The 23,087-nt window shown below is 42.4% G+C and overlaps 1 protein-coding gene across 3 annotated transcripts in view; it reads right to left on the minus strand.

Annotated features, from left to right (window-relative positions):
* Window positions 1–23,087, minus strand: part of LZTS2 (leucine zipper tumor suppressor 2) — a 109,975-nt gene that overhangs the window by 31,763 nt on the left and 55,125 nt on the right. The window contains exon 1 of one of the 3 annotated variants that reach the window (XM_069980192.1): window positions 1,931–2,088. The exons of the other annotated variants lie outside the window; for them this stretch is intronic. The gene's annotated coding sequence lies outside the window, so the exon portion shown is untranslated. Of the gene's footprint in view, window positions 1–1,930; window positions 2,089–23,087 lie in introns of those variants that run through there. 3 annotated transcript variants of the gene reach the window in all.

The following is a 23,087-nucleotide window of genomic DNA, read 5'->3' on the forward strand; positions in this document are numbered from 1 at the left end:
ATACATAGCCAATGCATGAGAATGGGGTTTCTGCAATCCTGTTCACATGAAATCTATGCAGAGTTTTGCCACTGCAGAAATAAGTCAGGTCAGAACCCCCAATGCATAGCGTCAGCGGGGCTATTTCTTGCGTAAACCTGCCACGGATCTGCTGGACACCTGCCACAAATCCACAGCAGAAATCTTCATTTCAGCCTAACATCTTTGCCAGAGAAATCCATAACATATTTTTCCTGTTATGTGAACATAGCCATAAAGTCCATAGTGAAAAAGAGTAGGAGGCAAGTAAATGAGGGTTTTTGGAAACTGGCCGGCGTCATGTAAATTTTTGTTACAGACTTTCAGGTCTGTGGCTGAAAAAAAAATCCATTCTAACCCTTTTGATTGTCTATAAAGTTTATGACAATGCACTATGGCTGCAACTGACCAATTCAGCTCTGCTACATCTGCATATGCACATGTAACAGTCTACAGTCCAGCCTGTTGGTACGTGCCAATCCATCTCCAGCATTAATAACACGCATGAAAAGCCCCTCTTATTCTACTTTGACTTTCATTCACTTTCATCAGTGACCTCAATACTGCAAAATAATGAATGCTGCAAACGCTGTATTCCCCGTGGCCATCTCAGACTACAGTAGCCTAATTAGAATCATACATGACCTGAAATATGGGATTTCGGTTACAGGGCAATGCATGGAGAGATGAGAGAGAGCAGTGTATAAAGAGAAGGCAGGAAATCACTTTCCCACAAATCTGGACACTGGGTCGGTGCAGAAAAGGGCCTGGATAACATATAAATATGATCTATTGCTCCAATACAGCTTCAGGATGTGCTTTGAAGTGATCAGCCATTGGCTGCGGCTTGCTTCTTCTGTTTGCCATTGAAAATAAAAATATGAAATGGGAGACGTAGGTTATTGATCCCATATGGTATAAACTGGTCTTGCTGAATGATCATCATCCCAGACTAATCCTGTTTTGCCAATTGCTTCAATTCTCAGAAATATTTAGACTATTGACAGGAAATGTGCAGATGTTATTTACAAATAATTAAATGTATACGATAATGTATGGAATAAATAATACCTACGACTACTGTATGAACAAAACATTCCATGTATACAAACACACACGAACTCACCCATACTTACAAACATAATGCTAACCATCAATCATCCCTGCATGCAAAGGGGCAAAGAATTTACAATCTAGCTGGCAGGTGTCAGTGTACAAGATATAAATCGAACAATTTACTATCTAACGTCAAAGTTACAATAATGATACATACAGCTTCATTATTTGATACAATTTTTATATTGTATATATAGATGTAGCAGAGCTCAAACATAGAGTTAGGAGGGCATTGAGAAGTCATTCTGCTTTGGCCGGGGTATCTGGGGCTAAACCTTTGCCCTAGGCAAGGACCCTAGTCCACTTTATCATGAAACGTAATTGTTACCTGCCATACATGAGCTGACATATTCAGCTCTGCTACATCAGTTCTATCATTCCCCAACGTACAGTTCTGTTAGATGACCAGTTGAATAAGAGATAGCCAAGAATTTTTGTAAGTAAGTGACACGAGATGAGCAACATAATCTCTTCTCCTATGGAAGCTTAAACCCTGGTCCAGGATGGAAACTTGAGACACTGAAGTACTTTCTAATAAGTACATATGTAAAGCAGTCACATTTTCCAAGCCGAGCTGTCTGAATGAGACTTTCTTTGTCTCACACTTTTTTTTTTCTTAAAAGCTGTTAAGTTTGTGTAAAAGTCTCAGTGTCAATGATTCCAAGGTAAACATCCGGAGTATCTGTGTCTGGGATGGACAGGGAAAACGCAGACTTTAGTGCAGACTGCAGGACACTACCCCCATTCAGTGCCAATCTGCTGGCTACCCTAAAATGTGCATGCAATGTGCTCTTACCTTGCTTTTCTTCCTCCATGGTCTCCGAGATTCTGCAAATTCTAAATTCCTCCAAGTGAAAGTGGATTGTACAGCCTGCAGATCCCTATTAGAGGACACACTTTCCAGATAGCAAAAGTCTTTGGCTCAGGTTCTTGTTAAACTGATCAAGTTTGAAAATGCTGCTCTCCTCCCTCGCTGCTGGCTCACTCCCACCCCCATCCTCTTGTCAGGACTACCCCCCTCCTCCCAGGACTGACTGTATATCCAGCCCACTGCCTGGATCTGTCCCTTCAGTGGCCTCAGAGGAGAGAAAAAACAGACAGGCTACCAGGACTAGTCGGTGACCACCAATAGTCAGGCAACTGTTACTGTAATACACAAATGCAGCTTTTGTATCATGCACTGTACTGACCTAAATAAGTTCAGCTCTGCAGCACAGTATCCGCCAGCAGGATATGCACAGTTCTGCCTAGTTGGAGATGGATTGTTAGCCGCCAATTAATGTACATTATGAGATTATAATCTTGTACGGACAGGGCGCTCTCTACTAAACTCTTCATTCAAGTTGCTTTGATATTGTGTGGGTTGGTTTTACATATATTACAGTATACAGCATAAAGAGACACAGAAGAGGATACACGAATGACAAGAATAATTAAATATTATTTCCTTTGTATATACAGCACCCACACTTTCCACATGGCTGTATAGATCTTGTCATCACTTACATCAGTGCCTGTCCCCAGGAGCTCACAATCTAATCTTCCTATGTTAAACACACACAGGGTCAATTTACTTATCAATAGGTTTTGGAGTTTTAAAAGAAACCCACGAAAACACAGAGAGAACAAACTCCACCCGGATGTTGGTGGGATTCGAACCCAGGACCCCGAGTAATTGAAGGGGACCAAGGCTAGTCAAGTCAGGAAGTTTATATTCTATTTTTCCCTACCCAAACAGCACCCCTTTAAAAGTTTGATTAGGCTATGTTCCCACACAGATTTAAATCCTGGTTTTTGAACACTCCAAAAGATGGCCACAACACTGGAGACACTGTGGGGGAGATTTATCAAACATGGTGTAAAGTGAAACTGGCCCAGTTGCCCCTAGCAACCAATCAGATTCCACCTTTCATTTTCCAAAGAGTCTGTGAAGAATGAAACGTGGAATCTGATTGGTTGCTAGGGGCAACGGAGCCAGTTTCATTGGTTGCTAGGAGCAACGGAGCCAGTTTCACTGGTTGCTAGGGGCAACTGAGCCAGTTTCATTGGTTGCTAGGGGCAACTGAGCCATCTTTTGATTACCAGGCAATCTCTTTAAAGCAAAAGTACAAATTTGCTACCTAAACTTTTTCTTTTTACATCGCCGGGTCAGCACAGGCGCAGAGATCCCAGTGATGCGGTCCATTTTTTTTAAATCGCCGCCCACTTCTTGCCATCTGCGTCGGTTTTGTGACATGTAAATCTGGACGTTCTATACACCAGAGGTGGACCTGGCGCCCCCAGTACATTGATATCCTCTCTCCTCTGTGACGCAGCGATCTTGATTCTAAAAGAGGAGTGTCACAGAGGTGAGGAGACATCCGTGTACTGGAGGTGCCAGGCCTGCCTCCAGTGCCTAGAGAGGCACAATTTGTATGTCACAAAACCAGCACAGATGGCAGAAATAGGGCAGCCATTTGAAAAGTGGACAGCACCAATGGGATCTCTGCACTGAATAGGTGATGTTAAAAAAATTTAATAATTAGGTAGCAAATTGGAACATTCGCTTTAAGTCTTCTTTGCAAATGTTGAGCCAGTCAAGCAGAAGTAGGGAAGGTCTGATTGCTACCAGATTACCTGATTTAGAAGCTGAGTTTTACATGGTATACTACATCCAACAAAACATTGCCTGCTATGCATGGGTTAAACTCATATCAAAAGTGCTGAACCTGATTCCTAATGCACTGATATACCATACAGCAGTCAGCACACAAATTCCTACAAAAGTAGGGGCACTATTCCACGGGACGATTATCGTTCAGATAATCGTTAACGATAAACGATCTTAAATGACCGCTATTGCGAACGACCTAAAATCGTTCACTCAATTACACGAAACGATGATCGTTACTTATGATCGTTCTTGTGGCCGTCTTGTCATTGCTATTGCGTTTGTCGCTACTGCAAAGAACCGAACAACGTCTTATTCCATGCAAATGATTTGCAAACGAGCAACGATAAAAGCGATTATTCTGTACATGATTGATTCATGTACATTTTGAATCATCATATCCCTTTACACTGAAGCAAACCTTCCTGACAACCAAACAATGATCAGGCAAACCAAGCTTCTTCCTATGAAGGTTTCTTCTCAGTCATTGCCTCTGGTAAACTAACTAGCAAGCGCGCTAATGCCTCTGATGGAGAGGAGAGGCGGCGAGGAGAGTCATTACTGTCTAATAAAAGTGCTTTCACCAGCAAATTGGAGTCATAGATACTTAGTGTAAATGGACTTCAAATCCCCACTCTTCCAGATGTCCAGCCACTCAATGAAAGGTGGGGATGGTCCTTTCTTTTTCTGACTGATTTCTGCAACATGACATGATGATTTAAGGGCTTGGTAAAACAATGCAAAACATCTTCAACAGACAATAAAAATGTATATCTATGAGGAGTATGAAAGATTGGAAGAAGCCTCTCCTGATAGCTCAGGTGAAAATGAACGTAAATAAATGGCAGTAGAATTCCTGTATTTATGATTAGTACCCGATCCTTTGGTAAAGATTTAGTAAATCTTCCATTTTACCACCTATATTATAAAATAACCCTGATATCAGTTCTCAGTTTGGCCACTAGGCTTAAAACTAAGGTGATAGTTGGTGCTCACAATTCAGACCCCCCCCCCCCCCCCGAATAACCTTGATAGATGAGGCAGACCCTGTCTATTTCTGCCTATGAGGTTTTCTATAAAGCATATTTCTAAATGATGGTAGAATTGCATCAGAAAACAGATTGCAAAAAAAAGCCTGTTTCCGCCTCTAATCAGTAAAAACAAAACCTAGGTGATACATTTTGGCCTAAAAAAATCCTTTTAAATAGAAGGTAGGTGATGAGGTAGTGGTAGGAACTTGCATTAACTGTACTGTTGGTACAGTTCCTTAAAGGGGTTATCTACCTTAAACTAACTTGTCCCCGATTTATTTCTATGGAGCCACAGTAAAGAGCAGAGGAAGCCCAAAAGTGCTTACTCAGCTTTACCTGGCGGCTAGGAATAAATAGAAGAGCAGGTCAGGTGCTGTACCCACAGCTGTATTCATAAAAAAGAAGCCGGGGGCTAGATACGGAGATTGGCTGTGGATACAAGGGTCAGACCCCCCCCCCCCCCCCCCCCACACACACACACACACACACGATCTCTTACGTGACGCCTATCCTGTGGATAGGGGACAAGTTAATTTTCCCTGGACAAACTCTTTAAATCCACAATAGATCTGCAACACTTCAAATAAAATTCTCATCGCCTAAACTTTTATTTGGTTATAGAGAATGCAAAAAGAAAAGGCGCTGCATTAGCAAAATTGCTTAGTTTCGTTTTTTGGCTCCTTTCGCTCTTACTATAGTTGACAGCTCCATGGCAGGGTTCCTGACCACTGCTGTCAGCTCTGTGACTGGTGGTTGGAATGTGACGTCACTCAGGTGGATGGGACCTTGGAAGTATACATTTAGCGGTAAGTATACATTTTTCCACTTTCTATGTCTCCCTTTGAGATCACATATGTCTCCAGTGCTTGTGGATTATGTGGATGTATGTGTAATCCCAGTGGGAGACTCAGCGATGCTGAGTTGATTCAGCTCGGCACTGCTGCATCCCATCCTCACTGCACCCATCCCCCACTCACCAAACCAGGAAGTGAAAATGGACGAAGCGTTACTGAAATGAAAGTTCTGCACATGAAAATCCCCACCAGAATCTGCCCAGCAATTTAGCCCTGTGTGCTTTTATCTGTAGGGACTAGAGATGAGCGAACCTGGAGCATGCTCGAGTCCATCCGAACCCGAACTTTCGGCATTTGATTATCGGTGGCTGCTGAAGTTGGATAAAGCCATAAGGCTATGTGGAAAACATGGATATAGTCATTGGCTGTATCCATGTTTTCCAGACAACCTTAGAGCTTTATCCAAGTTCAGAAGCCCCCGCTAATCAAATGGCGATCGTTCGGGTTTGGATGGACTCAAACCTGAACCCGGTTCGCTCATCTCTAGTAGGGACCCATACATATGCAATAGTTGTTGGCCCAAGATTCCTTCAGCTGGCAGCTATCTCTCCCAGCCTCTATATATACATGAACATTTAAAGGATTAAGGTGCTACCAGACTACTTTGACAGCAGTTTATCTCTCCGAGAGCAAAAGGATAAGTTGAAATCCAATGTTCTTAGTCACTCTCTCCTGTGACATCTTCTGTCGGAGGAGAGTCGGGGAAGCCCTAGACAGTCAGGCGATTCTGCCATCTTATTTCTGAGGTGTATGGGGGGCCTTTAGACTGATGTAAGGAACGCCAGTCTAGAGCAATACAGACCCATAAGTGTTGAAAAGTTAAAACAGAAAAAAGAAGGTACCAAATGTCTATTGTTTTCAGAGATACCGCTCCACTTTACAAAATTATCCTTAAAAACATAAATGCAGACTAAATGGCCATCATTACATATGGCTGTAATTACACATCATGCCAAGATGTGTTATTATCTAATCTTCACAGTGCGGTGGAGCTGTCACTAAACCACATTGCAAAACATCCATTATTCATGTGGCCTAAAATACAGGAACGTATAATATATCCCTGAATGATCTCCATGCAAGCGAACAAATATCTCCTGCAGCTAGTCGCCTTTTATTACTTTCAAATCTCTGTATAATCGGAGTTTACTTTCAATTAAAGGCATAGTAAACAAAAATATAACAAAAAGCTCTAGGCTGGCCAAAAATGTATACGTTCTGTATGTAGGGAAAGACATATACACTGTATATCACACAGTGTTACTGTCCCTCCGGTCATTATATTTACAATATGTAAGCATAATATCAGTAAGACACCTATCAGTCACAGTGTAAGCTGCTGGAATGCTACACAGGAGTTCTCACTCTTTTTTAAGAATCAATTCTTAAAGGGGTAGTCCAGGAAAAATGAACTTTTCCCTTATTCACAGGATAGGACTGAACACAATCTAATAGTGACTAACAATAAGCGCAACTGGAAAACTGGGATACAGACTTTGCCATAGGCTGTATCACAGTTTTCCAGGCGGTTCTTAGGCTGTATCCACCTTGTTCACGGAGGCTGCAGACAGCGGGAATCAGAAGCCGATAGTTCAGGTTCATACGAATCCGAACTTTGGCAAATTCGCTCATCTCTAATGACTAGTTGCCGCTCCTCTCCTGTCCTCGTGTGTCAGAATAAAACTCCTTTTTCCCCACTGTAAAGCTACCACTGCAGACGCAGATGGTGGCTTCAGGGAGCAGCATAGTAGATCTATACTGTGCAGCAGGGAACCATATCAGCACAATCGTGCTTACTGGTTCCCTTTAAAGGTTCTCCAAGATGAAACCGGAAGAGCCCAACACTTCACCCTTTGTACCCAAAGTCTGTCCCCCCAAACCACTTGTTCCTTCGGATAGCTTCTAATCAAAGATCTGTCCTGGTGTCCGTTCGGCAGGTGATGCAGTTATTGTCCTAAAAAACAACTTTTAAACTTGCAGCCCTGTGCCAAATTGCAGTGGCCTAGAGAATCAGTGGCCTAACCTTGCACCGCCTCTCCGTCTCTCCTCCCCACCCTCTTTATCATTAGGAATGCCACTGGCAGGATTTTTCCTATTCCTCTGCACAGGTGCCTTAACGATCCAGCCCATGTGCCCTGCTCACACAGCCGATGAATAGGAGAATACCTGCCTGGGGCATTCCTAATGATGAAGAGGGCGGGGAGGAGGGACAGAGAGGTTGTGCCAGCCTAATGCACAGACACTCTAGGCCGCGCCAGTTTGGCACAGGGCTGCAAGTTTAAAAGTTTGTTTTTAGGACAATAACTGCATTACCTGCCGAACGGACCCCTGGGCAGACCTTGGATTAAAAGCAGCTATCTGATGGTAGAAGATGTTTTGGAGGGGGGGGAGAGATTGTGGCTGCAGAGTTACTTTAAGTGCCTCCTAGGGTGCCACCTTTCTATTGTTTAGTGAATTTCTCAACTCATAGATTTGAACCTTCTGAATTTACATAACATGTCAAAAATGTAATAAAGCTAGAGGGAAAACTTTACATCTAGAACTCCAAGAACACAATATATAAAGGTTAGCTGTCATCTAAAAATAATTAAAATGGATTCTGTACAACCTTCCACAAGCATCCAGCTCCAATATCCGGACCCACAGAAACATCCAATACCAAACTTGTCCTTTATCTGGAATTTTGATAAAAAGCTTACTTGGCTTCCAAAGCTATGTGTGGGCTGTAAGAGCACAATGCAGGGAGTAGAAGAAAACACAGGATTCCTACCAGACGTAGAAGTTAATTAGTGGGACAGAAGTTCATGGTAAGAAGGAGGCGATAAGGAAGAGAATTACTAAAAATACAAGCAGAAACAGTGTTGGGGCTATGTTCACACTACGTATATTTGAGGCTGTATTTGGTCCTCAAGTTTGATCCTCATAGCAACCAAAACCAGGAGTGGATTGAAAACACAGAAAGGATCTGTTCACACAATGTTGAAATTGAGTGGATGGCCGCCATATAATGGCAAATATTTGCTGTTATTTTAAAACAACGGCTGTTATATTGAAATAATGGCAGTTATTTACCGTTATATGGCGGCCATCCACTCAATTTCAACATTGTGTGGACAGATCCTTTCTGTGTTTTCAATTCACTCCTGGTTTTGGTTGCTATGAGGCCTGAAATATACAGCCTCAAATATACGTAGTGTGAACCCAGCCTAAGGTGCATAAAGTCCTGAAGAATCCCTTCAACTATGTAAAGATCCGTCTTAATTCAACATGGAATTGTCTGCTGATAATGGTATGTTTGTGGTGGAATATATGGCTTCCATGTTTAACTGGATCGTGTCATATCTAGGAAGTAAGAATTCTGATTAAGGGTGCGTTCACACCTACAGGATCTGCAGCAGATTTGATGCTGTGTTCAGTTATTTAAATGAAATCTGCTGCAGAAAATCAGCTGCAGATCCTGTAGCTGTGAACGCACCATAAAGGTTAAGATTATAGGTTAAGAAACATATGTGTAGAAGAAGCCAGATACCCATCTTGCTGCAAGTTTGTCTGCCCATAGAGTGTACAGGGCAGGGATCTGCAGCGGGTCTTGCTTCGAGTTCGCAGCAAGAAATCCGCTGCGGATACGCCCGGTGTGTTTGTACCCTTAGGAATATACAGTACACAGGGTGGAACTGGATCCTGCTCTGTATAGCACTGTTCAGCAGGGGATCGGAAACTGCAGGGCCTAGAGGACAAAATGTTTGTGGCAACAGAAAGCGCAGTGTCGCCCCTTACTGCTGCCACCAATCGGGAAATATATCTGTACAATAAAAACTATGCCTTTTATTATTTTTTATTACAAAGTAACATAACTTTATTAAAGGGAACCAATTACCTCCTTGAGAGAGAGGGACGTGGCCCCAATAGCTTACAGCTGCCAGGCACAGCTCTCCAACAATGCGCCTGGCACAGCTCTCCAACAATGCGCCTGGCACACTCCAGCACAACAGAAATTTCAAAATATTGATCTTTAATTCTCTGTCCCGGAGCCTGGTAACTAGACACTGGGGTGGAGCTACAGTGGCATATAGTCATACTGCCTCCGCCCTCTTTCCAGCCACTCAACTTCCCAGCGCTCAGGGTGCCAATCAGGCATGGGTAGCTGGGAAGAGGGTGGAGGCAGCATGACTACATGGCGCTGCGGCTCTGTGCTCTGCGTAGAGGATTAAAGATCAATATTTTGAAACTGCTGCCTTGCCAAAGTCTCCTGGGCACATCGCTGGACAGCTGGATGTAGCATCGGATAATGACTTATTTTTAAATCATATCTTTACCAATGGGGGTACAAATAAGCTGAAATTTCCAGTTGTGTCTGTGGTGAGAAGACGAGGCTGCTGTAAAGTGATCTGTACAAAATTGCAGCGACATGTGACACCAGCAGTTAGAGGAGACAATAGTAGCTTCCTGTGGAATGACCTCTTCAAAAGGTCACAGAGAGCGCTCAGTGATGTTTCACATTCAACTAAAGGGGACAGGCTCTGTCTATTGTCGTCTATGTCCATGAGTCTTGCCGTAAAGCACGTCCCTAAATGTTGCTAAAAACATCTAGGCAAGATGACAGCCCCCATAACAATGTACAAAACAAATAAATAAAATGAAATAGGAAAATAACAAGTTTCAGTATCTGACTCTAATAAGTAAAAGATGATTTAGATGACACATTCCATTTAAAGGGGAACTCCAGATAAGAAAAACTTGTTTTCTATTAAAAAGTACATTAAAAGTTATATAGATGTGTCTATACAATGTATTACTGTACCTGTACAGTTCTGCCACACTGGTAGCTGATAAAGGGGAAGAGACTAAACAAACAAACTGACTGTAAATTTGTTTAGTCTCTTCCCCTTTGTATTGCGAGTGATGGTATCGTGACGGATCTATCCTCTATATGCTGGGTGCCAGGCCGCGGACTCCACAGTATTTACAAGCTCTACTAGTGTTGTGCCTATTGCTCGCACAACACCAGAAGGTGAGTTGCCTTACCTGATGTGAATTTTTTCAATTAAGACAATCTACTGCACCATAAGCGCCCCTCTTTGTTAATTTATGTTTGTTTGTCTGCATCTATCAACACTGGTAGCTGATAGAAATCCAGGAAGTGAAGAAAAATGGCCAAAAATGGCCAATTCACATTGTCTCCTGCTCCCTCTGCTCTACCCCATTAGGAGACAAATATTCCATGCCTCTGTCTCACATTGTGTGTGTTTGCTGAGCACAGGTTGATGATGCAGACAGGGGGCAGGGCGTGATGTCACAAGAGGCTTGGCTGGATCCCCCAATCCCCTGAGTGATCCACCATCTCTGACCGGCCAGAAGCAGGTGCTGCACTAATTTTACTGATTGTGATGGGTGGGGGACTGTGATGATCAGCTGAGGGAAAGCATTGCTTTCTGGGAACTGCTCAACCAGGAAGGACAGAAACACAATACAGAACAAACAAAAAAAAAAAAACCAAACAAATGGATTTTTGGTAGTTTCAAAACTGGGATAGATAGGTAAGTAATGCTATATGCTTCTGCAGAAGTTTCATTTTTTTTTAACCTCTACCTGGAGCTCTCCTTTAATAATTTTCCGATGTACTGGTGTCTTTTATTCAATGTAGCTTGTTCTTAAAAAGTTTAATCCCACCCATTCCCATAGTGGAGAACAGATAATGGACTGATGGACAGATAATGGACTTTTTTGCTCTGCCGCCATGCTCCCTATTAATAACATGGAAATGTAAAAAGTATTTATGAAAAGCAAGTGCATTAGAGGAAAAAAATCCCAGCGTAGCACTGTAGCGGATACAAGTGTGCCTGGAAATGCTTTCTCAGGGCTGCGAGCCATTGGGTTTTTTTGCAGATGCAGCAGCAGGAACGCGTTCCATTCATCGGGGAGGTGACTTCAAAGCATGGCAGGGCGGATCGTGTTGTGTTTATTGTTAGCTCCTTGGAGACAATGAAGATTTCCCAGGCTCTGCTGAGCTGAAAGGAAAGATTTCTTTTCCGACCAGCACCAAATAATCGCTGCCATTATTCTCTTCCCATTTCCAATTTAGAGACTGCTGGGAAATAGAAAGCAGATGAAGGAAGGCAGCCTGGCAGCCTAAGACCCAGGTTTATGTGACCAATCTGGGCATTCAGGCTCACAAGTTTGGTTCACATGAAAGACTTCCACACCCTCCCACCCCAAACACTCTCTGTACTGTATAATAGACCATTTCATTGGAAGAAGTTACAGCTAATCTCTTCATGCCACCAAATGAATCTGAACCAGATACTGTAGCACATAGAGCTGGCTTTCCTGGAGCCAAAGCCACGTTCTAGCGGAGAGACAAAACGCCATGTACAAGTCAAATAAATCAATAAAACTTTTATATACACGCCATATAAAGTTACAAAGCAATGCAGGGGGACAGCTAACAGAAAGTAAGTGAACCCCCTCGTCTGAATTTAATTGTAAACTCATCACCATTCAGAGAAATATTATTCATATATAATACAGCATAATGGACCATAAACCAATAAAAATTTATACTATAAGAGCAACCAAAGTCAAATTTACATAACTCCACCTCTGTTTAATCAACAGGTCTGTGCTGGGAAAGAATAAAAAGTCTAGGAAATAGGGACTGAAGCGTTGGGAACACAAACCTACTAAAGTGTAAGTTCATTTAGTTTTTATGTACATTTTAAAAGGGATACTCCTGTGAAATGTATTTTCTTTCAAATCAACTGGTGTTAGAAAGGTATACTGATTTGTAATTTACTTCTATAAAAAAAATAAAAAAATAAATAAACTCAAGTCTTCTAGTACTTATCAGCTGCTGTATGTCCTGCAGGAAGTGGTTAATTCTATCCAGTCTGACACACTGCTCTCTGCTGCCACCTCTGTCCATGACAGGGTTTGTCCAGAGCAGTAGTAAATACCCATAGAAGACCTCTCCTTCTCAGGACAGTGCCTGTCATGGACAGAAATGGCAGCAGAGAGCATTGTGTCTGACTGGAAAGAATACACAGGACATACAGCAGCTAATAAGTAATGGAAGATTTCAGATTTTTTAATAGAATTAAATTACAAATCTATATAACTTTATGACACCAGTTTTTTTTTTTTGCTGGAGTACCCCTTTAAGGAGGTTCTGAAAACCTATTTTTATTTAATACAAATAGCATCTCCTTGCCCTATGTAATGCCTGACCTGTCCCGTGGTGGCGCTATATGGAAACTGAACACTTTTGGACATGTTCTACTTATGGATCACATTTGTGATCATTTGAACAAAATCCTTTCTTGTCAGGAAGACAAACAAAGTAGAGGGCCCCTTAGTCTCGAAAGATAAGAACACACAGAGGAAACTCACATAAATACAGGACATACTAATTATGCATGGCCCATAAGGCCTTGTTCCCACTGTGTTTTTTTGCATACATTCTGACACATATCACAAGGCAAACGCACGTGCAATGTGTGGCCTATTTTTCATGGGAAAATGCCATAGCTCCCACTGTGAACTACAGTGCTTATTTTTAGGTAAATATTTTAAAATTATATACATAAAACTGTATTTCTGTTCTGGGTTTTTTTTAGCAAAAATTTTTATTGTCTTATTTATAGTCTTGTTGCATACAGACCACACACAGAGCAAAATATAAAGAAACAAGAAAGAGCAGGCCATACAACCACCTTACTCGCAAAGAGATACATACTGTGTAGTACATGAAATGGGAAAGTCTGTCGTCTGTTCTTTATGCACGGCCAAATGACTGGAACAATTAACACCAAATTTGGTACATAGTTAAATTAGGTGCTTCCCAAGGTTTAATGGTGGCTTTCAGCTCTTTAGGACCCACCATTCTCAAGATATCCACACAAACACACAAATAATAAAGTAGAATACAAAAGCAAATCATAATTAAAATCTGCCCAGAGCGCCACTTACCACACAACACATTTTTGCATATAACGACTTAGCTGTTTTTCTTTACATACCGTGAATGGACTATACAGGTACTAAATTTAGTAGGGATATGCAGGGAAAAAACACAGAAAACACTGCCTGTGTACAATTACCCTGGGTGAGTGATATCAGTGTTAGCTGACAGACATGTACACCAGCCTGGTGGGTCGTACGGTCAGGGCCAGCTCCAGGTTTTTGCAGGCCCTCGTGCGACAGAGCCTAAGCAGGCCCCTATGCACCCATCATTCACACACAATCACTTGAGACACCACTAACATACACACACATTTTTGACACAGACATTGACTGCCACTGACAGACTAACTGAATCACTCTGACTGACCGACACTCAGCACACACAACTCAGTCTTCTCCCTCTTTCTCTCTGTAAGGTTGAGGACCTTTGGGTCATGTGATCAGGTCCTTCACCCTTCTCTCTCTCTGTGCAGGTCCTGCTCAGTCTGTGTCTTCTGATGTTCAGCCCGCTCACCCTGCACTACAGTGAGCGGCTAAACATTAGAACACCGGGCCACTTAAGGGGCTGTGGACCCCGGCACTTGCCTGGGTAAGCCCTGTGCTGACGCCAAACGGGGCCCTACAGTTTTTTTTTTCTTTTTAATTAGTTAAGAGTATAAGGGCCCTATTACACGGGACAATTTGGCCGATTATTGCTCAGTGTAAAAGAGACATCAGCTGATTAAATGATCATCGGTTGATCAAATCTTTAGGTCCAGACCGAAAATCATTGGCTGTTGGGTGCACATCGCTATGTGCAATAGTGATGCTCAGCTGACTGCTGATGATTGTAGTATAAAATAATATTAACTTACCTTACTGCGTTCCCGGGTGTCCTCGGACCTTTCCTGGTCTCTGCAGCTGCAGCTCTGCCTTCTGTTCCAGTCTCTGCACTGACAGGCTGCTCAGCCAATCACTGGCTGAAACAGCTGAGACAGAAACGTGGACAGTGCTTGGCTGAGCAGCCTGTCAATGCAGAGACCGGAAACAGAGAGCTATATCTACAGGCACTGGGGAAGGCCCGAGAACACCCGGGAACGCAGTAAGGTAAGTTATTACTTTATTATTTTACACTAAAGGCAAGGGTTGCACGGACATCACCAATGATGTCCGTGCAGGCCTTGGTGCCCGATAGTCGGCCCATGTAATTGCGCCGATCTAGCATTAATGCAATCTGATAACCGGCCATTGTGGTACAAATAATTAGAATAAATACACAGTCTTATGGCATGGCTGGCACTATTACAGGGTCTAAACTATCCACCAATAAATAATGTACATTTTACTGTAGTCACTTTCTATACAACGCAGACTCTAAAAGAAAGCAGCTCCCAGGACTTTACATCAAAGTATCACTTTTGGCAGGCAGTCAGTCCATGAATGTGCACTATATGATCCTTTTCCATGGGCTCAGGGACTGCATTAGAACCGCAGAAGTCAGTTTTGTTTTCCTGTGATTAGTGAACACTTTCATCATTCTGTATTCTGCCAAGTCTGCTTTATGAAGGCACTTTCCCCTTACAGGCCGCCATTCATCATACATAAGTGGTCCTGAGTCACTCCAGGGCTGGCTCTATTTATATACTATCTGCCATAATGCACCATGCTCACAACACAAGCCAGGGCTCCACTCTCTCAGGTACTTTTCACCTCGGCAACCCTAACTATTTCATCCGGAAATCTACATCCATTTCTGTCAGAACCAGAAAATACTCATTTTCCGGAATTCTAGTCAATCCAAGTTAACATGCAGAAAATACACCGATATACAGTGGTGCCTTGGATTAGGAGCATAATTCGTTCCAGGACTGTGCTTGTTATCCAAATCCACTCTTAAACTAAAGCAAATTTTCCCATAAGAAATCACTGATTTGCAGACAATTGGTTCCACACCCCAAAAATAATGATTATTTTTAATTATGAATAACATGTAAAACAGATGAAACAAACATTTAGAAACAGCTGAATATGTGATATTATAAGTTACTGTACAATATAGCAATCAGCATGTGGTGTATAATGTATAGTAACTGCATAAACCTGAAAAACTGCAGCAGTTTATAAATACAGGATGGAACTGCAGATCCCCATAATGGAGTAGCGTAGTACAACAGGCTAGAATAGAGAAGCAGGGCTGCTGTCAGAGGTCTGTGTGGTCACATGACTGCAGTGGGGAAGGGGGATGAGATGAGAATCACAGAGCTGTGCAGGAGCAGTGACAGAAACTTTTCTATACAGCAGTGTGTATAGCCACATGTGAGTGCAGCCACATTATAGCAGGAATGGAGAGGATGGGGAAAAAAAGTACTGATAGAAGAACGATCAAGTCACAAAGGTCATTTATAGAAGGACATTAAAACCATTAAAGGGGTACTCCATCAAAATATATTTTATTTCAAATCATCTGGTGCAAGAGATTTGTAATTTACTTCTAATAAAAATGTCAAATCTTCCAGTACTTCTGTATGTCCTGCTAGAGAGCAGAAGAGGTTTTCTATGGGGATTTGCTTCTGCTCTAGACAGTTCCTGACATGGACAGAGGTGGCAGCAGAGAGCACTGTGTCAGACTGGGAAGAATACACCACTCCCTGTAGGGCATACAGCAGCTGATAAGTACTGGAAGACTTGAGATTTTTTTTAATCGAAGTACATTACAAATCTCTGGCACTTTCTGACAGCATAGTAAAGCCATATTATAATTCCTATATAGCATTATAAGTAGCATAGTGGCTGCACAGGGCACATCACCCCACCTAATGAAGATAACAGATGATTTCCTCACAGACATCCTGTAATACCAGAGTTCAGGATGTTCTTTCTGCATTGGGACATTGCTGTGTGTGTTATCTTTGAATCATAATGATTGGTTTATTATCTCTGTGCTGTGACAGTAAAATGGTTATGGCCATGGTCTGTGTTGTGATATCACTGCATGTAGTTGGGGGCTCTGTTACAGAGTTGACATTAGTGATGAGCGAACATCCCGATGTTTGGTTCAGATTCCGAACACAAACTTTTAAAAAAATGAACGTGATCAGCTTGGTTCGTGTTCGACAAACATTCCTGAACAAATAACGAATGTACAGATTCTGTCACACTCCCTACGCTGACAATTTCACAATGTTGTAAGCACTACTCGGTCAGCTCTCCCTCCCTACATTGACTAACTACCACTGTGAACATTGTTGCCTAACTAAATGAAGATGCTGTCCCTGCTTGTTTCAATCTCCCTACTAAACGGCACCAGAATCAGGAAAGACTCTTGAGAAAATTGGCCTCAGTGCCACGTTTTCATAGCATGTACTTAACGTAAGTAATGACCCTAATCGTACAGCCAATCACCGTAATGCCAGTAGTGAAAATGGCTACTACATTACCTGATCTGCCCTTCCTTCCCCACAAGTTCATTGGCTGTTTCAGATTAATGGGAGGAAACTTACGCAGTTGCGTACGTTCGCATGTTCGAATATATTCGAAAATGATTGTTACAACCATTCCGATCATTGAACAAATTGTTTGTGAACAGCGAACACAAACAATTAGCGTCATGTTTGTAAGAATTAGCATAATTCTATAAGATTTCTACCTTTATACAGACACCCATTCTGGTACCAGATAAGTCGGCTCTTCAACATTAGATCAGAGGAAAACATATCACTTTACTCGACATGCTTCACAGCCTCTCTGTACACTCTGGTGATCTGATAACTTCTAGGAAGAGGTGAAGGGTGAAGAAGAAAATATTCTAACAAAAAAGGGACCCAAATCAGACTTGTGTTTGTTCACAGGTAGAAAGAGAACACAGACGTGAACACATATGGATAAGCAATCAATAGTCAGAAACATTTTCTTACCATTGAAGTAAAGGGGCATTCACCTAAAATATTTACCATGATGGGAGCGATTTGCCATTTATAATGTTGTCATGAACAATGAAACTGTGAACTGAGGACATTACAAACCTTTAAACCTCAAACTAAAATCCCAGGGACTGCACCATATAGCCTTGTGTCTGTCCGGTCTGTACAACACTGTCTATAGATGGGGTGAGAGCCTTCATGTTCACAATCTTATGTTTATATTGGATGAGTAGGCCATCCTCCAGACTCTCCACCAATGGAAGATATTGGGTTTTAACATACTACATCTGCTTGTTCTTGGGAGATAAGCCACTAGCAGAGGTGTCTGCCAGTGGCTTTCTGCCCTCTCCCAATCCAGAACACATGCATAATAGGTGTTGGCCAAATAAATGTTAAAGTTATCTGAAATGTATGATCATCTATAGACACAACTGACATCAATCTGAATGGACAGTGTCAGCTCTAAGCAAGTCATTGAGATAGGACCTATTAGAACTTAGGGTCTTACTACTGTACACAAAACGATTATTATCCCTACATGGCCGATTACCGGCCTTTCCAGACGTTAGTTGTTTCGTGTAATAGCTTATGTTGAAAGACAAAAATCAGCCAATATGCACAATGTCGGCTGATTGTTGTCTTTCAGCATGTTCTAAAATCCTGATCACAATAGTGACGGTCTGCTGGCCGTAACCCCGTGTAATAGGAGAGGCGGCAGCAGACCGCTGCTCTCTTCTATGGGCCACCCGGACAATGTAAAGATCCAGACCACCCCTCACAGATCCCTGTGGCCCCTCCGCTGCTCTCCGCTCGCTGTCTGTCCGTGTAATAGCACATACAGCGAGCGGCGAACGAGGAGCAATTGAGCGATGACCAGACAGGTCGGCGCCTGCTTCCTCCTCAATATCAGGCCGTGTAATAGGGCCCTTACAACCTGCACCAAGACATGGTCACATCAGATATTTTTTAGGAAATGACCTGGAGGCACCAGTACCTCATGCTACGAGTGGTTAGGAATAGGAAGCACCTAAAGAGAACCTCATTTTTATCTTGTACAAGTACAGTATATATTCTGGAAACAAAACCAATGAGTTGCTTAGTACGGAGAGGAAATTTTTTTTTATCAATATGCTGAATTCTATCCTTTAAGTAACTCTGTGAATTATTAACTTACAATTGTCAAACCGCTAGACTGTGTGCTGTTTAACAATCTACTACGAAATCCTTATCCTTCCCCTATGGAAGGCATTATATACTTCTCTGAAGTAGTCTTCTATATCTAGTGATTTTTGTGTATTTAGTGGGTAAAAAAAAAGGGGGAACAAAAGAAAAAAAAAAAGCAAACAAAAGGTAGAAAGTGCTCCACATCCCAGCAGTGTGGATATGGGGGTCATTCTAGGATTCGTCTTTTGTATTTATATAAACTGGTGTGTGTGTGTGTGTGGGGGGGGGGGAATAGCTAAATGGGTTGTTCAGAATTGCATCGTCAATAGTCAGAGTCTGATGGCAATTATTAATCCTGAATACTATTCATGGCTCCAACATCAATAGTCTTTTAAAAGCCACAAGTATGGCACAATGGCATTCTTCCAGCACCTAAATAATCCATTGAATCTATATGTTGACAGAATTACATAAAATTAAGACGTAAAACAAAGAACAGGATGCCAGCCCTACAGGCCTCCGCTTAGGTGGTCTCTCCATAAGATCAGATCAGCTGCATTATTAGTGCATGGACTTTCTGCCCTCTAAACCAAACACATCATAGCCAATTGTGTGTACAAATAATCCGACCATAAATGTGACTGGAAGGAAAGGAAAAAGGAGAAGTCTGGTCATTTTAGAACCTGACAGCTGGTAGGGGGGAATTTGATCAGGAGTACAAACTTACCTCTCCCTGTACCTGCAGTGAGCGACAGGACCGGCCTTTGGACCCCCGCCAGAAGACATTTGTGATGATGTTATGACTCTAGGGAATATGCCTGTCCAGGCTAATGGACTGGCTGCTCAGCCAATGAGTAACTGGAGTTGCATCCTGCACCGGAGATCCCAGACCCCAGCAGGGGTCCCAAGGCCGGTCCCACCGATTGCCGCCGGCATGGGGAGAGGTAGGTTCCTACTCCTGATTAAATTCCCCCAGCCCCTGCCGGCTGCCAGATTTGAAAAATGGTCAGACTTCTCCTAACATATAGGGGGAAGAAAATGGAAAATGATCACATTTTACAAACATGCAATTTACCATTTTGTACGACATCATTGCCATCTTGAATGACTGTTCATTAATAATTGTGGCCCAATAAACCAACAAAATCGGCAATTTTATTCATTGAGAAGGGACAGCTTTAGCATGTGCTATACTGTAGGCACTGTTGAGCGGCATTCTCGAGTTTGTCCGAACCTGAGCGTGTAGCATTTGATTAGCGGTGGCTGAAGCCGAATAAAACCCTAAAGCCCCTATTCCACGGGTCGTTTAAAGGAGCAATATCGTTCGTATTTGGCCGATATCGGCCGCTACGAACGATATTCGTCCCGTGGAATAGAGTGCAACGATCAGCCGACATCGTTCATGTCGGCTGATCGTTGCAGTCGCTTGTTTTTCAACATGTTGAAAAACAAGCGACTGATACAGCAGCGATCTGCTGCCGTCGCTCCGTTGAATAGGAGCGTCGGCAGCAGATGCTGCTATATCCTATGGGCTACCCGGACGATCAGCGATCCTCCGAGCAGCCCCTCCCGCACTCACCCGCTCGCTGCAGCCGCGTTGAATAGCGGCCGCAGCGAGCGGGGAACGAGGAGCAAACGAACGCTAATAGCGCTCGTTTGCTCCTCCAAACGACTCGTGGAATAGGGGCATAAGGGCCCTATTCCACCGGATGATTATCGTTTGCATAATCGCTAATGATTAACGATCTCAAACGACCGCTATTGCGAAAGACCTGAAAATGTTCACTCATTTCCATGGAACGATAATCGTTACTTATGATCGTAATTGCGATCGTCTTTTCTTCGCTATTTATTCGCTATTGCGTTCATATCTATTGGAAACGACCGAACGATGTCATATTCAATGCGAACGTTTTGCGAACGTTTTGCGAACGAGCAATGATAAAAATAGGTCCAGGTCTTATAAAGCAATAAACGATTTCTCGTTCGGTCGTTAATCGTTAACTGCATTTCAACCGAACAATTATCGTTTAGATTCAAACGATTTAACGATAATCTGAACAATAATCGTCCGGTGGAATAGGGCCCTAAGGCTGCCTAGAAAACATGGATGCAGCCATAGACTGTGTCTATGTTTTCCAGGACTCCCTAGGTCGGTATCCAACTTCAGCCACCGATAAATGCTGCACGCTCAGGTTTGGACAACTCTAGTAAGTCCCCAATATATCATAGAGAAGCCAGTAACAGCTAATGCAAATAATGTAATACCATCAGACAACATTGTAAAGGAAAACAGCTGCTTGTGTATTATGTGATGGTGTGTATGGAGTAATATAGTCGCACACAGATGATTTTACAACCAATGAAGAAAAATGGCAGCTTTGTCTGTTGAAGCAAAGTAAGCAATGTGTAAGTTTGCTGACAAATACTTGCAGCGCATGCTAGTTACTCTATACAGTGTTCATGAATGGCTACAATGAGGCCTAAACAAACAGCGAGTAAACCTGGACATGGTCAATACCGGAGACATTCTGAGAGTCCCGTTGTTTTCCAGACCAGATGGAGCTTGATTTTCGGGAACTACTTGTATACCTCATAAGGTAAATACATGAACAAATACTGTATTTCGGTTATTGTAGCCACTTCTCTAATAAGCGGAGGCCGAGAAAGTAACTGTGAAAAAGTCCTAACATACCAGCATGAAAATTATGTTCTTACACATCACTACTTGTTTTCATCTATTAAACAATCACCATAGAAGAGGCATTAAAGGCGGCTTTGGGGCCCTTTCACTACCAGTGAAGCAGATGTAATGTGCTTGTATACCGAAATCCCACAACACCAACATTCCAACGCAGAACCAGTAACAGTTGTCTCATTCGGAGCTCTTAGGATATGTTCACAAAATATGCATAGGTTGTGATGCGGAAACTGCACAGACTGCGAAAAAAACACAATGTCACTGTTAAAAATTCCTAACCCAACTGATTTTAATGGGAGACAGGGAACCATGTGAAAAAGAAGCAACATGTCACTTCTTTTCCACATGCCTACACTCTGGGAGCTTCAGGACTGACCTCTTCACAGTCTGCTGCACTTGGTTCATTGAAAGCCCCTTTAAATATTCCCTTGAAGGGGTTTTCTCATCTTGATAAGCTAAGATCTATCCATAGTATCCATGGGATACGGCAAAATAAGATTGTGGGAGGTCTGATCACTAAGGGGACAGGTGTAGGTGAGTGCTGGAAAAGCTTGAGAAAGTGATGGTTCCAGCACTCCCAAAAAGAGGCTAAAATTACAATCCTTTATTATATATGAGAGTTAAAAACTTTGCTGCTGTGCATGACGTACACCCTTCACACAAATGCGTGCCTGATCATGGTCATGAATTGTGATTTTAAGATCTTTTTTCGAAATGCTGGAACCATCCCTTTCTCAGGCTTCTCCTGGACTCATTGGTGACTTCGGTTGGATGCATGCACCCTCAGGAATAAACTGTGATTATGTAATATTATCTAGGTGAGCTGACTATCACGTAGGTGAGTGCCGTCTCTTTTTTATATCGTCCCAAGTCATTTTCTACATTTTTTTTACACGGACTGGAATATCTATTTAATTTTTGTTTTCCACTTTTGCTTTATCCTTTTAGTGTTTAAAAGGCCATAACGCTTGATTTTTTTTCACCTACAGACCCACTAAAACCCTTACACCAATTGTATTTTGCAGTGACAGGTGTAATTTTTCCATTAAAAAAAGCAACAAAACTGTAAAAAAAAAATATATTTATGCAGTGAAATTGAAAAAAAAGGAAGATTCATCTTTAGGCCACGTTTACACAATGTAAATTTTCTACGGCCAACGTGCGTGATTAATAGGTGATTTACATGGTGCTGCAATCTATAGAATCACAGCCGGAGTGTATAAACATAGGCTCCAGCTGAGATCCCTACTGGCCGCAACGAAAACTGACATGTCAGTTTAGTGCGGCCGCTTTACGCCGATCACCATATGCTAAACTGACATGTTTACTATGTTCCTCAAGTCAGTATGATTACAACGATAGGCAATGTATGAAACTTTTATTACATTTAACTGCTTTTAAAAAATGTAAACTTTTTAAAAACAAAATGTTTTTAAAGCAATGCACCGATTGCCCGGCTTTGTAAGTAGAAAGGATCGTCCCCTCACGATCGTGTTGCACGCACGTACAAGGGGAGAGGGGTGGTCGTTAGTTAGGGATTCGTTTTTACCAGCATTTGAATGCTGCTGTCAGTTTTAGCCGCGCCATTTATGTAGTTATATCGCTGGCATCTGCTAATAGACATTGTCCCCAGCTGCTGATAGCAGCCGGGAGCAGCATTGTTAAGACCAGGATCACGGCGTGACCTCTCACTGA

Source organism: Dendropsophus ebraccatus, chromosome 8 (assembly GCF_027789765.1).
Source record: "Dendropsophus ebraccatus isolate aDenEbr1 chromosome 8, aDenEbr1.pat, whole genome shotgun sequence".
Lineage (NCBI taxonomy): Eukaryota > Metazoa > Chordata > Amphibia > Anura > Hylidae > Dendropsophus > Dendropsophus ebraccatus.